At 38.2% G+C, this 14,775-nt stretch overlaps 1 pseudogene; it reads left to right on the top strand.

The window, feature by feature from the left end:
- Positions 1–14,775, top strand: part of LOC123465530 — a 46,780-nt pseudogene that overhangs the window by 15,318 nt on the left and 16,687 nt on the right.

Below are 14,775 nucleotides of genomic sequence, written 5' to 3'. Positions count from 1 at the left end.
ATCACTTAAAAGCAGTATATAGAAAGTCATTCTGATTCTACTAGGATGCCCAGTCTATTGAGTAACCATGTCTAATAATGTGTTGTCTGTAAATACCAATTAATTTAGCACCCGTAATCAGTCATACGGTCAGGACTATGGCAAGAAATCATCCACTGTTTCTTTTTTCACTCCTGTACTTTTTTCTTTTCTATCCTCCTCTTGCATTTATAGAATATTCTCAGTTATCTCCTAGAATAGTGACTACAGGCTCTAAACTCAATGTGTTTTGTCTTTTTTTCTTTTAATCTATACAACTGAGTCATTTGTTCTTGTCTCTCCATGAGCTTGGTAGGTCCAGGAAAAACAAGTTCAAATAAAATGCCTACACGAGTCCCTTCAACACTGGACGATGTGAGATAGGAAAACTAAAAAATAGATAGAATCCACTTCAGTCAGTTCATGTTGATCATTTTCTTCTCAGTCAATACATTTTATAAAATAACGAGCAGTTATTTTATTCTTCAGGGTCCCTGAATTTGTACATGTTTTGGTTTCTTAAAGATTTATTCTATACTGTACCCTGAAAGTTTTATATCCTAAATATTTCTGTAAACACTCCCTCACTTCAGGCCTGCATCACCTTGTTATTCCCAGTATTAATGCCTTGAGATTCGCCTTCCTCCAGTTATTTGTATGCCCTTCAGATTCCTCCCTCCCATGGTGTTTAGAGTCACCAATCTCAAAAGCACACGTGACCATGAGGCACTCTGAGTCACATTAATGTCTAGACTTCTTAAAGTGCCATTGATGCTCTCATAATCTGACTTCTGCCTGACCCTCTATCTCTAGTCCTTTCAGTCCTTTGCACTAGAATTCTGAACTGCTGCTGGTGCCCTCATCACTTGTCCCTGTTGTTGTTGATCAGTCACTCAGTCATGTCTGATTCTATGCGGCCCCAGGGACCACAGCACACCGGGCTTCCCTGTCCTTCACCATCTCCCAGCGCTTGCTCAACTCACGTTCATGGAGTCGGTGATGCTATCCAACCATCTCATCATCTGTCATTCCCTTCTCCTCACGACTTCAACCTTTCCCAGCATCAGAGTCTTTTCTAATGAGTCAGCTCTTCGAATCCAGTGGCCAAAGTACTGGAGCTTCAGCATCAGCTTCAGTCTTTCCAATGGACGTTCAGAACTGATTTTGTTTAGGATTGACTGCTTGGATCCCCTTGCAGTCCAAGGGACTGTCATGAGTCTTTCCGAACACCACAGTTGAAAAGCATCAGTTCTTCTGTGCTCAATCTTCTTTTTTGTCCAATTCTCATATCCATACATGACTACTGGAAAACCTTTGCTTTGACTAGACAGACGGACCTTTGTTGGCAGAAACATCTCTGCCTTTTAAAATGCTAAGTTTGTCATATCTTTTCTTCCAAAGAGCAGGCGTCCTTTAATTCCATGACTGCAGTCACCATCTGCATTGATTTTGGAGCCCAAGAAAATAGTCTGTTTCTGTTCTCATTGTTTCCCCATATGTTTGCCATGAAGTGATGGGACTGGATGCCATGACCTTCGTCAGTCCCATCCCTTCACTTTGGACAAATATCTACCCTGTGGTGTGTGTGTTTCTCTCCCCATCTTGCTACAGTCTGAAATGCTCTCCCTCTCCTGCCCTCTGTTCTGTTGAACTTTGTAAGTCTGCACTCAGGCATTATCTCTAGAAAAGCCATCCCTGACACCTTTCCCTACATTTTTCATTAAACTCCAGTGCCTAGTACTGAGTGGAAACCAGAGAAATAATTATGGAATAAGAGACACTGGGCTCTGTATCAACCTAGAGGGGTGGGATGGGGAGGAAGAAGAGAAGGAGGTTCAAAAGGGGTGATATATGTGTACCTAAGATCATGGCATCTGGTCCCATCATTTCATGAGAAGTAGATAGGGAAACAGTGAAAACAGTGTCAGACTTTATTTTTGGGGGCTCCAAAATCACTGCAGATGGTGAATGCAGCCATGAAATTAAAAGACGCTTACTCCTTGTAAGGAAAGTTATGACCAACCTAGATAGTATATTCAAAAGCAGAGACATTACTTTGCCAACAAAGGTCCATCTAGTCAAGGCTATGATTTTTCCTGTGGTCATGTGTGGATGTGAGAGTTGGACTGTGAAGAAGGCTGAGGGCGAAGAATTGATGCTTTTGAACTATGGTGTTAGAGAAGACTCTTGAGAGTCCCTTGGACTGCAAGGAGATCCAACCAATCCATTCTGAAGGAGATCAGCCCTGGGATTTCTTTGGAAGGAATGATGCAAAAGCTGAAACTCCAGTACTTTGGCCACCTCATGTGAAGAGTTGACTCACTGGAAAAGACTCTGATGCTGGGAGGGATTGGGGGCAGGAGGAGACGGGGATGATAGAGGATGAGATGGCTGGATGGCATCACTGACTCGATGGACGTGAGTCTGAGTGAACTCTGGGAGTTGGTGACGGACAGGGAGGCCTGGCGTGCTGTGATTCATGGGGTCGCAAAGAGTTGGACATGACTGAGCAACTGAACTGAACTGATGGCTGATTCATGTTGAGCTTTGACATAAAACAACAAAATTCTGTAAAACAGTTATCCTTCAATAAAAAAATAAATTAACAAAACAAAACAAAACAAAAAATGCTATATATACTGAGGTGACTTTTAAGAGCTTGTCCTCTGCAGTCTAGGAGCCAAAAGGATGGACATGTAAAGAAATAATTTACAGTTCAGATCTATATCACTAGGAAAATCTAGAAAGATACACTAGAAAAATCTTTAAAGTACTAAGGGAGCTACAAGGAAAGGCGTACCTCTTTATTAGGGCAAAGATGGCAGTAATCAAAGACAACTTCACAAAGCAGGTTGAGCCTTAAAAATGAAAAGTAATTTGTCGGAAAAGTAGAGGGAAGCATTTCAGATGAAGGAACTGATAAAAGCTAAAAAGGAAGAGGAATTTTGTAAACCATGAATAATGTTGCAGTTGATGCTTGGCATGTTGTTAAAAAGGTCCTGTTATGAAGTAGAGAAGAGCATATATGGTGACTTTATGTGTCTGTCCTGTATTTTGTTTGGTTTCTGATTGTTTTGTTCACTGCTGTTTGGATCAATCTGTGACTGAATCTTTGAGCTGTTTGTGTGCCTGTAACTTGGTGACATCTGGTATTTCCCAAATGGTTTGTTGACGTTTTTAGGTCATTGGAAGTAGTTCTTAAATAAGTAAATATTCAGCTGAAGATTAAGATTGATTTAATCTGTCACTTCATACAATGTTTTAGATCTCTGTTTTAAATGAGGAGTATGTCTTTTATCTAAACATTCTAAGTAATTTTAACTAAACATGCAGATCTGTCAAGAGAACTAGACTTGGAAATGATAACAGAGGAAGAACAAGGAAAACGATGAAGATAAGAAAAACTATGCACAGGTATGCAAAACTGTAAATTTCAATATCTGGTGTAGTACTGTATGAGAAAATGTATATGAAACAAGGCAAATTAGAATGGAAAGATAAGTTAAAACCCATGACAAATGAGTTAAAGCAGAAGTTCAGTAAAATTTTGTGAGGAATACCAAATTACCATTTGTCCTGAGGAAGATCCACTACGTGATAACCCTAAGGAAGGAGCAAACCAAAAGGAAATATCTCCTAATCTCACAATTAATATACCTGATTTGAGGAAAAAGATGCATTTGGAGTATCTGTCTCTCTAATATTCCAAGCATTTCCTGAACAAAAAGAACCCTGTCTCAAAAATGTTCGTCTGTGGTCTGTAAACTCTGGGTTCCTTGGATAGACTTGTGGGTCATCTTCAAAGTTCCCCCCCCCCCTAAAAATAAAGTAGACTTTGAAAATTATCAACTAGACATTGAACATGTGTTTATGAAAATTGAAGAGAGTTTTTATAATGATACAGAAAATAAAAAAAGTAGGGGAGCTGGTAGCTATATTCAAAGTTAAAGACCAAGAGATTGATATGCAAATGTCACAAAATATGAGGCAAGATCCCACTAATAGGAAATTAGACATGGGACAGGCATGCCATTCTAGTCTGTGGTTTGTCTACCCTGGTAAGATGAAACATAGAATTCAAATAAAAATTCACGTTCCCCTTGCTGTTGTTAAAATACTGATCTGAAAAATAAAGCAATACAGGACTGATTCCAGAAGCCACTGCATGCAGATAATTGCAGCGCTAGTGACAATAAAAGCATGGAACCCGAATTAGAAAATGGGGATTCTTTTCCACCTAATAGTCACAGTGCATCTGAAATGTATGTAAGTGAAGAATTAGAGAAGGATATGCAGAGGTTTAAGAATGAAATAGACATGTTTCAAATAGAGTTTCTGGCTCTGGAAAAAGAGAAAATTTAACTTCCAAAAGAGTTTCTAATTTTCTCTTGCTTTGGTTTTTCTCTTTCTTGATGACGTGGTCAATTTTGATTTTCCATTTATGAATAAAATGAGGTCATCCAAAGAGGTAATTGTTTAGAAATCGAGTACTATCTCAATAACAGGAATTCAAGAAACTATTTTCATGGCTTTTGTCCCTCAATCAATTCTAATATCTAATTCTTCTCCATTAGTCTTCATATGGACTGGAAAACCCATTTAGCTATGTACCATGTGGTCTTCTGAGCCAGAATAAGCACCAAGGAAATTGCTTAAGAAGAATAATCAGCTAGGGTTTTGTGTCTTTCTCCCCCCCCCCCTTTAACTCTGCTGGGTTAAATATAAGTTATATTTCCATAGAATGGGAAGAAAGCACTGACTGAGAGATGGGACATGAACATGTGTTCCCTCTAATCTCTTCATTGTGGTTGAATATGTATGATCTTCTTTGCTTTCTGCAATTGCTGGACACTTAGATTTCCAGCATGGCCACTTCAGGATCTTTTCAATAACAAATATGTGTGCTCCCACATATGCTTTAATCAGCACTCTCAGATGTTTCTTTTGAGACAGACCTTTCCATTATGTTGTTTACTAAAACGTAGAAAGTTTTGACATGTGTGATTTTGTTACACAGATAGTGTGTGTGTGTCCAACTCTTTGCAAACCCTTGGACTGTAGCCTTCCAGGCTCCTCTGCCAATGGAATTCCCCAGGCCAGAAAGAATACCAGAGCAGCTAACTGTTCCCTTCTCCAGAGGATCTTTCTAACCCAGGGATCGAACCCAGGTCTCCGGCATATAAGGTGGATTCTTTAATATTTGAGCCACCAGGGAAGCCCATAGGTAGTATAAACCCTGAGCAAAAAAGAAAAAAAAATGTTTATCTACAAAGGAGAAGACTGAGTTCTGAGATGCTGTGAGATTTTTCTTTCTTCAGTAATAGGTTTTTAAAATTGTTTGCTCTTCTGTGTAAGAGGTGCTTTGACTGAGTTTGAACAGCAGGTAAAAAGACAAAAAAAAAAAAAAAAGAAAAAAGAAAAGAAACAAAAAAACTCTATGTATTCTCCTGTTTAAAAAAAAAAAAAAAAAGGAGATGAGCCCTACCCCCAACTAAGGCATTGAGTTACTGTGCCAAAGTCACACTTTTAACTTATCTGATTAATCTGATGAATTCATTTGGTAACATATAACATTCAATGTTCCAGAATTGTATCATCTTTTTTGGTGCCATAAAATGCTAGGGAGTGCCAGTTTAGGAGCCTTAAACAAAACCTTGAACATTTTTTTTTTAAATTTTATTGCTGTTTTTGGTAAATAGTGAGGCAATTCTAGGTAGTTATTTCTATACCCTCTATCTGTAAGGTTTGATGGTTATTGAATGTGGAATTGGGAAGCATTACTTATATTCCAGAATTCCACACTAATTAACAACTCCTCAGTTTCATTCTGCTCCTTGTGTTTTGGTAAACCCTGGTTCATTTAATTTAGTGAACACCGTCACTTTTTTGCTATCTCCTGGATCCAAGTGAAAAAAGAATTGTAAAAGGCAGAGGGGAAAGAATAGCTTTAGTGCAGAGAGAAGAATGTTTCCTTTCTGAGGCACAAAAGTGTCACATCCTCTACATCCAGCTGTTTAATGGAAAATCCAGGTGGTAAAGACCAAAGAGGACAAATTTTGTGTCTTTGTCTTTTTATTTCTCTGTCTCTGCCAGTCAGATGGGGAAGACTGAATATGAATAATTGCATTTTATTAAGAAGCCATTTTTGAAATGTTGGAAATTTTGTTTCTTTTCCTCAAACAGAAAGGAGCAGATTTTACAAAAATTTAAGTGACTTGTAAGTGATAAAATTAAAATAAACACAAATATTTTTATCACTTAAATTCAGGGCGAGCACTGAGTCAAAAAAGAAAATTGAAAACAAAGATCTTTATAATCAATACATAGCAATTCTTAGTGTCAACCTTCCATTAAACATTGAAGAAGAAAAGAAGCACAAAAGTAGTGAAGTGCAAGTATCAGAGAACATATGTGATGCTGCTGATGAGAATGGATTGTTTCAGCAGAGAAAGAGTGGAGGAAACAGCAACCAGGAGTTTCCTGCTATGCAGAATGAGGGTTCTGATAGGTAATCCTATATCAATATTTAACAGCATGTCCCTTGTTACTTTCCTATAAAATAATTTCTAACTTGAGCTAATGTTTATGATATACAGATTTTATATTTTATAAGAGAAATAGTTATTTTTAATATTCTTGTCCTTTAGCCTTATTCCTAGAGTTCCTTTGTTAACATACCACCCTGTTACATATTAGAGTATTCTGGATTTGACTGCATATTTGCCTTAATCAGTGTGTTATATATTTACATTTGTTTTGTCACTGATGAACATCCTTTCATTTCAGTTTGAGGACTTCTTTCAGCATTTCTCATGAGGCGGGACTAGTGGTGATGAGCTCCATCAGGTTTGCTTTGTCTGGGACAGTTTTTATTTCTCTTTCATTTCTGAAAGACAACTTTTCTGGAAAGAGTACTCTTGGATGGCAGGTTTTTCTATCCTAGCACTTTGAGTATGTCCATGGATGGAGGCCAAATTGCTGTTGGTGGCAGGAGAACAAGGGAGGCATCTGTCTTTCAGACATGATGCTGCTGTTGCTGCATCATGTGGGTGGTTTAAAAGTGAGCCCTCCTCCCCGGCCAAATATTTCCTTGATTTCTTCTTTCATGGTATATGTGCCTCATGTCATTTAAAATACCACCTAAATTAAGTGTGGCTTTTTTTTTTTCTGTGAATTCTCTTTTTCATTTATTTTTGGCTGCTCTGGGTCTTTGCTGCTGCAGTGCTTGGGCTTCTCAGTGTGGTGGCTTCTCCTGATGCTGAGCATGGGCGCTAGGGTGCTGGCTTTAGTAGCTGTGGAGCACGGTTTAGTTGCACCATGGCACGCGGGATCTTCCCTGACCAGGAATGGAATGCCTGCCCCCTTTATTGGTAGGTGGACTTCTAAGCACTGGACCACCAGGAAGTCCCTAAATTCACCATTATTATATTTAGAAGCAAAACAATATAGTGTAAATCTACTTAGGACTCCCACGTCTAAAAGTCAAGGTGCTTAGCCAGTGGACTCCAGGTTTTCAGTGTAGCCCTTGAGGTTCTTCTCAGTGTCTTCCAGATGCATCTCTCTACTTTCTTCCATGTATTTTGTGCTCTTCCTTCCAGGTTCCTCGGAAACAATCCAGATGCCCTGTGCCTAATGTTTGTGCTCACATTCGACTCTCCAAGTAGAATGATTTTCTCTCTTTTCTGGTTCTTATGACCTCCTTTCTTCACTTCTTCTGTAAATCCTTCCTTATTTCATTTATCACTTTCATATGTCAACTTTTATATATCATATTGTATCATAATCATATCTGTGTTTGAAGGAAGAATTTGTTTTCTTGCATATGGTTGGTACTCTATAACTGTTTTGTGAATTAATCAATGCTTTAAGATGGGTAAGAGTTGGAATTTTATAAGAATTGTTTTTTTTTTAATTCTTTATCAGTTGAATTATTAGAAAACATTGGCTCTTTTGTGGACTTTTTAAAGTAGCGATCCTGGTGTGCACAGGAAGGAAGTAAAGAAAAAGAACGATGACAAATGGACACCAGAAGAACGTGTGATTGCACCAATATTTGAAAAGACCGATTCACTGACTGGTGGTCTGCTGCACGTGAATGATGACAGCATTTTAAGGGAAGCGGATCAGGGTGATGACAGGTACATTCTCCAGATTTCTTGTTTGTAGGGGAAGAAATATTAGCACTGACTACTTCTTCTGGAAATAGAGCAGCATTATACAGTGCTCAGGCCAAGACAAGAGATTGCTCAACTCTAGAGGACGAACACTGCTGAAAGGTTAAGGTAAGGACCAGTGCCTTTGGCTGGAAGTCATTTCAGTAAATAGTCCCCTTGGAAGCTGGACTGTAATGAATACACATAAACATTCAGTAGTGAATGTTATTAGGGCAGGCAATGAAGAACTGGATGGTAACTGAAGAGGAATGTGGAGTTCACAGGTGTTACTTGTTTTATGTTAAGAAGGGAGCTTTTAGAGTATGTATGCTATTGGAGGGAGAAGGCAATGGCAACCCACTCCAGTACTCTTGCCTGGCAAATCCCATGGACAGAGGAGCCTGGTAGGCTACAGTCCATGGGGTCGCTAGGCATCAGACACGCCTGAGCGACTTCACTTTCACTGTTCACTTTCATGCATTGGAGAAGGAAATGGCAACCCACTCCAGTGTTCTTGCCTGGAGAATCCCAGGGACGGGGGAGCCTGGTGGGCTGCCGTCTATGCGGTTGCACAGAGTCGGACACGCCTGAAGTGACTTAGCAGTAGCAGCAACATGCTATTGGAAATGAGCCAGCAGAGGGCGTGTTTATTTAGTTTAGTCTTGTTTGCATTTCCAATACTAGAAAGCTTATTGATTGTGTGACATTATCTTTAAACTATTACAGTAAAATAAATGATGTTCAAGCTGGTTTTAGAAAATGCAGAGGAACCAGGGATCAAATTGCCAACATCCGCTGGATCATGGAAAAAGCAAGAGAGTTCCAGAAAAACATCTATTTCTGCTTTATTGACTATGCCAAAGACTTTGACTGTGTGGATCACAATAAACTGTGGAAAATTCTGAAAGAGATGGGAATACCAGACCACCTGAACTGCCTCTTGAGAAATCTGTATGCAGGTCAGGAAGCAACAGTTAGAACCAGACATGGAACAACAGACTGGTTCCAAATAGGAAAAGGAATACGTCAAGGCTGTATATTGTCACCCTGCTTATTTAACTTCTATGCAGAGTACATCATGAGAAATGCTGGCCTGGAAGAAACACAAGCTGGAATCAAGATTGCCAGGAAAAATATAAATAACCTCAGATATGCAGATAACACCACCTTTATGGCAGAAAGTGAAGAGGAACTAAAAATCCTCTTGATGAAAGTGAAAGTGGGGAGTGAAAAAGTTGGCTTAAAATTCAAAATTCAGAAAACGAAGATCATGGCATCCGGTCCCATCACTTCATGGGAAATAGATGGGGAAACACTGAAAACAGTGTCAGACTTTATTTTGGGGGGCTCCAAAATTACTGCAGATGGTGACTGCAGCCATGAAATTAAAAGACGCTTACTCCTTGGAAGGAAAGTTATGACCAACCTAGATAGCATATTAAAAAGCAGAGACATTACTTTGCCAACAAAGGTCCATCTAGTCAAGGCTATGATTTTTCCTGTAGTCATGTATAGATGTGAGAGTTGGACTGTGAAGAAGGCTGAGGGCTGAAGAATTGATGCTTTTGAACTGTGGTGTTGGAGAAGACTCTTGAGAGTCCCTTGGACTGCAAGGAGATCCAACCAATCCATTCTGAAGGAGATCAGCCCTGGGATTTCTTTGGAAGGAATGATGCTAAAGCTGAAACTCCAGTACTTTGGCCACCTCATGTGAAGAGTTGAATCATTGGAAAAGATTCTGATGCTGGGAGAGATTGCGGGCAGGAGGAGATGGGGACGACAGAGGATGAGATGGCTGGATGGCATCACTGACTCGATGGACGTGAGTCTGAGTGAACTCCGGGAGTTGGTGATGGACAGGGAGGCCTGGCGTGCTGTGATTCATGGGGTCACAAAGAGTCGGACACGACTGAGCGACTGAACTGAACTGAACTGTACATAATACTTCTGTTCATATATAGTTTTATGGTAAGGGCTTGTTCATTGGTTCTGAAGTGTAATATTTCTATGTAATGGAATATGCAGATGATTGCTTAAGTTAATTCTATCATATATAGACTTTCAAAAATTACATAATTGTGAATTTACAAACACTTAGGCTATACTGAATAGGATATGGTCATATCTTTATGATTCTAGTTGATAGTAAATTGGTGAGTAGCTATGATTTTCTAAGGTGCTCTGAAACATCACATCATATTAACTTCATAGTTGTTTATAGATTCCAGGGAAAAGGGGAAGATTTTGTTTATATTCAATAGAAAAACATTATTAGCAGTCTTTCACAAATTATTCCTTTTACATGATAAAGATCTAAATGACAAAACCCGTGCTTCCTTTACTAAGCTTGTCATTAACACATACTGTGTGCTCAATACATGTATGTCAGATGCATGAAGAAACAGCAGAATGGGTGAATGAATGCCTATTGATGAATTTCTTTACAGAAAACAAAACGTTGTTGACAGTAGATTTGCAGATTTGCCTACTTCTGAAGTCTTTTTAATTTTTTAGAAATATGTTTTAAGATTCAAAAATCATTATTTATAGCTATAGGTAGGCCTGAAATAATACTATAGATACATTTGCTATCATATTACTTAAAAAAACTTTTCAGTATTACTTTCTCAGCATATTTTGGAAGAGCAGTGTTGAAGCCAGACTTCCCGGGTCTGTTGGTGACATGCTGAGTGGGCTTGGGCAAGTTCCTCAGCCTTTGTGTGCTCCATTTCTTCCTATACCTATCTCCCAGAATGACTGTGAGGATTAAAATGCCTTTACGACATGTCAATTGCTTCTAATGATGCATGGCCGATGCATAGGACATCCTCAAAAAGCTAATACTTGGTTATTCAAATGGATTTCTTTCTTAGAAGGACTGAAGGAATACCTCCCAGGAAGGTCATATTGCCATAAAAGTTAGTTCCTATGGAAAAGGACAGGTGCAAAAAACACTGGTATACTGTTTCCTATCACACAACGCAAGTAACTTTACGTTTTTCCTTTTCCTTGGATCTAACTTTAATACTTTGTTAATATTACTGATATATTTTCTGTGTCCTTTAATGCTGCTCTTATTTATTTCTGCATCCTTTATAGACAATTACTTGCCAATGCAAAGGGCTTATATACAAAAGAAAAGTTTAGGTATTGTTTGTATTTTTGAATATTTAATATTAGCCTGAAAAGAATCATTTGTTCTTTTAGGCCTGCAAGGAAAACACCGTATGAAAAGAAGAAGGTATAGTAAAAAAAAAAAAAGAAAATGAACTTTCAAAAATATCCTTGTGGAAATAATTTGTCAAAGGAATAGTGGTAAAATAGAAAATCTTCCTTTGTTGTAGAGAAGTTTACTTTGAACACATCATTTAGAAACACTGTTGATAAAGTTATCCTTTTGTTAAAAATCTCTTCTTTTAAGAAATGTCTGATTTTGTTTTGATACCTAGATTTATTACCTCTGTACACTTGGTGTATTTATACATAATTTAAGGACATTGTGAAACAGTATTGTTTATGTGTAGGTCAAAGAACAAATTAATTACATGAACGAACTGGATGACTTAACTCAGTCGTCTGAGACTGTTTCTCAGGATGGTGATGTGCTTTACTCTATGAATTCCACGTTGCAAGTAGAACCTCTCAATGTGGGGTGTAAAGGTAGGACTGCAGTGTAAATGTTAATGGAAAGCATGTCTGTGTATAGAGTAGTGATATATGCACACCTTGTCAGTACTGCTCTAGAGCCAGGGATATGCTACAGTGCTGTGGATCTCAGAAGTTTGATTTGCATTAAAAGGACATGAAAGTGAGTGTATACTCTGAGCCACAGGCCTATGATACTCTCACTCACTGTACCTTCTGTTGACTCTTCTTCTTTCCTATGCCTTCACCCATGGTCAGGTCAGCATCATTTTCCTCCTAGAGTAACTGAAATAATCTCAGGACTTCTTTCCCTGCCACTCCACCTGGCACAACCTCAGTCTGCACAGCAACTGTAATTATTGCCTATTTTTAAACATTCAGGTCTCATCATGCTACTCCCTTGCTTCAAGCCCAAATGTTGCCTCTCTTTGCTGTGTGGTTAAAGGTCACAATTGTGTGGTTCCATATGGTTTTAGTTTTCACACTTCTTTCTACATGAATTCTATAATCAGCTTGTCAGTTCCCTAAAATGTCTGCTGGTCTTAACGTTTTCATTTTCCTTCAGTTCAAAATACTTTGTACTTTCTCTTTTCATTACCTCTTTGATCCAAGGATTATTTAGATCAGTGTGATTTAGTTTCCAAATATTGAGAGTTTTTCAGAGATCCTTCTGTGCTCTTGCTTCTCATGATTCATTAGGTGCATCCAGAGGGACCCTGGGGTCAGGGCTGGTTATTTCCTGCCTTGGAGGCAAGACCTTGCTGACTACCCTGTTCATTCTGCTGGTACCTAGGAACTTTTCTGCCTGGTTCATGAGAATAGATAGAATTCCTGGGACTGAGTGAGCACCAATCACAGGTTCCTATAGTCTTTTCAGATGGTTTCTCCCTGGTCTCAGGTGGTTTCTCCCAGATGGGCTCTGTTCGTTCCTCTGCTGAATACCCGAGGGGTTCCTCCTCAGATCTCCAGGGTCCTTTTTTTCTCTCTTCCACTGTCTCCTCTCTGTGGTTCTGATCTGTGATCTCTGCCCACTTTGGTTTCACCAGACTGTCAGCTTCATCACCTCTGTCAGGGAGTCTGGCTAACTCAGCTTCCATTCCTTCTCCTTGTGTTGGTGCCTGGAAATTCTCTCAAGGCAGTGAGCTGGGGCATCCCTTAGGCTAACCACATGTGTTTCCAGGATCATTATCTTCCATTCTCTGAAGTCCTTTGTCATGAAAATCATTGTTTAATGTATTTTGTTGGCATTATTTTTGCTCGCTCCACTCAGGAAGGTAAATCAGTAGTTGTTTACTCTGTCTTGGTTAAAAACATAATGGCAGCTGGAGACTGTCCACAGGGTTGTTCTTCCTACTGTACTTACTACTTCCTGCTCATCCTTCATTTCTCAGTGTGACATCTCTTCCCCAGGGAAATCTTTCCTGGACCTATGTCTATGTCAAGTTCTGTTATGTGATCATAGAACTCTCTTTTCTTAGAGTATATATTTGAGTTCATAATTATTTTATTTGTCTTTGTCTTCTACTAGACTTAAAGCTAAACAAGAGCCAGGGTCACCTGTTTTATTTGCAGAGCTTAGAATAATGTCTTCCACATTATAGACCCTTAATACTTATTCAGTGCATAGATAAGTGAACCTGAAAGGCACAATCCTTTATACTCAAAAATTACTCACATAATTTTTTTTTGTTTCTATCTTTGTTTTCTTCATCATACAGACTCTGTTAGCTTGTTGAAAATTCAAGATATGATTCTTTTGCATGAAAGATTAGTAGATTTTCAAAGAAGCCAAAGAAGCCACTGTGAACTACTTAGAGGATAATTTTACAGAATGAAAAGTAAGGTTCGTGGGCTAAAAAAGAGCTGTCAAAACCAAAGAAGTGAAATCACAGTTAGAGCATCAGAAAGTGGAATGGGAACAAGAGCTCAGCAGCTTGAGGTACTGTACACCTTGCTTTTAAAGAAACATTTGAACTATTGTTTCCTTTAATACTGCAGAAATGTAGACGTGTTATAAGGACTAATTTATCCTCTAGGATTTTACAGAGGAGAAAGTGTTACTAGTATTGTGGAGTGTGAAATTCTTGGAAATAATATAGTAGATTCCTAACAGTGAATGCTTCTAATAACTTAATGTATATTTTTCAAAATCATCATTTTCATGACCATACAGAAGTTCACCATAATGGAAAGCCCATCAAAGATTTACCAAATTCACTTTCAGTTGTTTTTCACTTTTCTGTATTCTATTTAATACTGCAAGGAGCACATTTTCTATAAATTCATTTCTACCTTTCTAATTATTTTAAATACATTTTATTTAATAATATCATATAATTTGGTCAAAGTATGAGAACTTAAAAATGGTCTGTGATCTATATTTCTAAACTATTCTTAGGAAAGTTTATATTACTTTACATTCCCACCCGCAGATTTATGAAGTAGCCATTTTTCTCAAGAGAAAATGAAAACAAAATTTTATGCAGTTTTATTCTTAACCCTCTGTCTGAAAACAGTGACCATTATAAGTGTTTTTCATTGTATTCCCCCCACGTTTACTATTTTAAACATTGTGAAGAGGGAACGAAAGTTATTGCAGCACTGAATAATCTCATGATTTTCTAAGAAGAGCTTTAAATTTTGCAGATTCACCTTAAAGCAAGAAGAAGAGAATAGAAGAAATGCCAAGATGTTATATGAAAAAATGAGGGAGCATTTAAGAAGAAAAGAAGACCAATATAGTAAAGAAGTTGAAGTGAAACAGCACCTAGAACTCACTTTCCAAGCAGTAGAAGTGATAGTGAAGACAGAGAGAAATAATCTGAATCAGGTAGAGTAATCTTTGGTGAAAATTTCAAATTTCTAACATGATTTTATCAATATTATTTATAATATTCCCTTTTTAAAAATGCCATTTATTTAGTGTCATTTTGTTTAGTGTTATAGGAAATTTTAGGTT

The sequence above is a fragment of the Bubalus bubalis genome, chromosome 3 (assembly GCF_019923935.1).
Source record: "Bubalus bubalis isolate 160015118507 breed Murrah chromosome 3, NDDB_SH_1, whole genome shotgun sequence".
Taxonomy (NCBI): Eukaryota; Metazoa; Chordata; class Mammalia; order Artiodactyla; family Bovidae; genus Bubalus; species Bubalus bubalis.
This window is presented reverse-complemented; position numbering and strand designations above follow the sequence as displayed.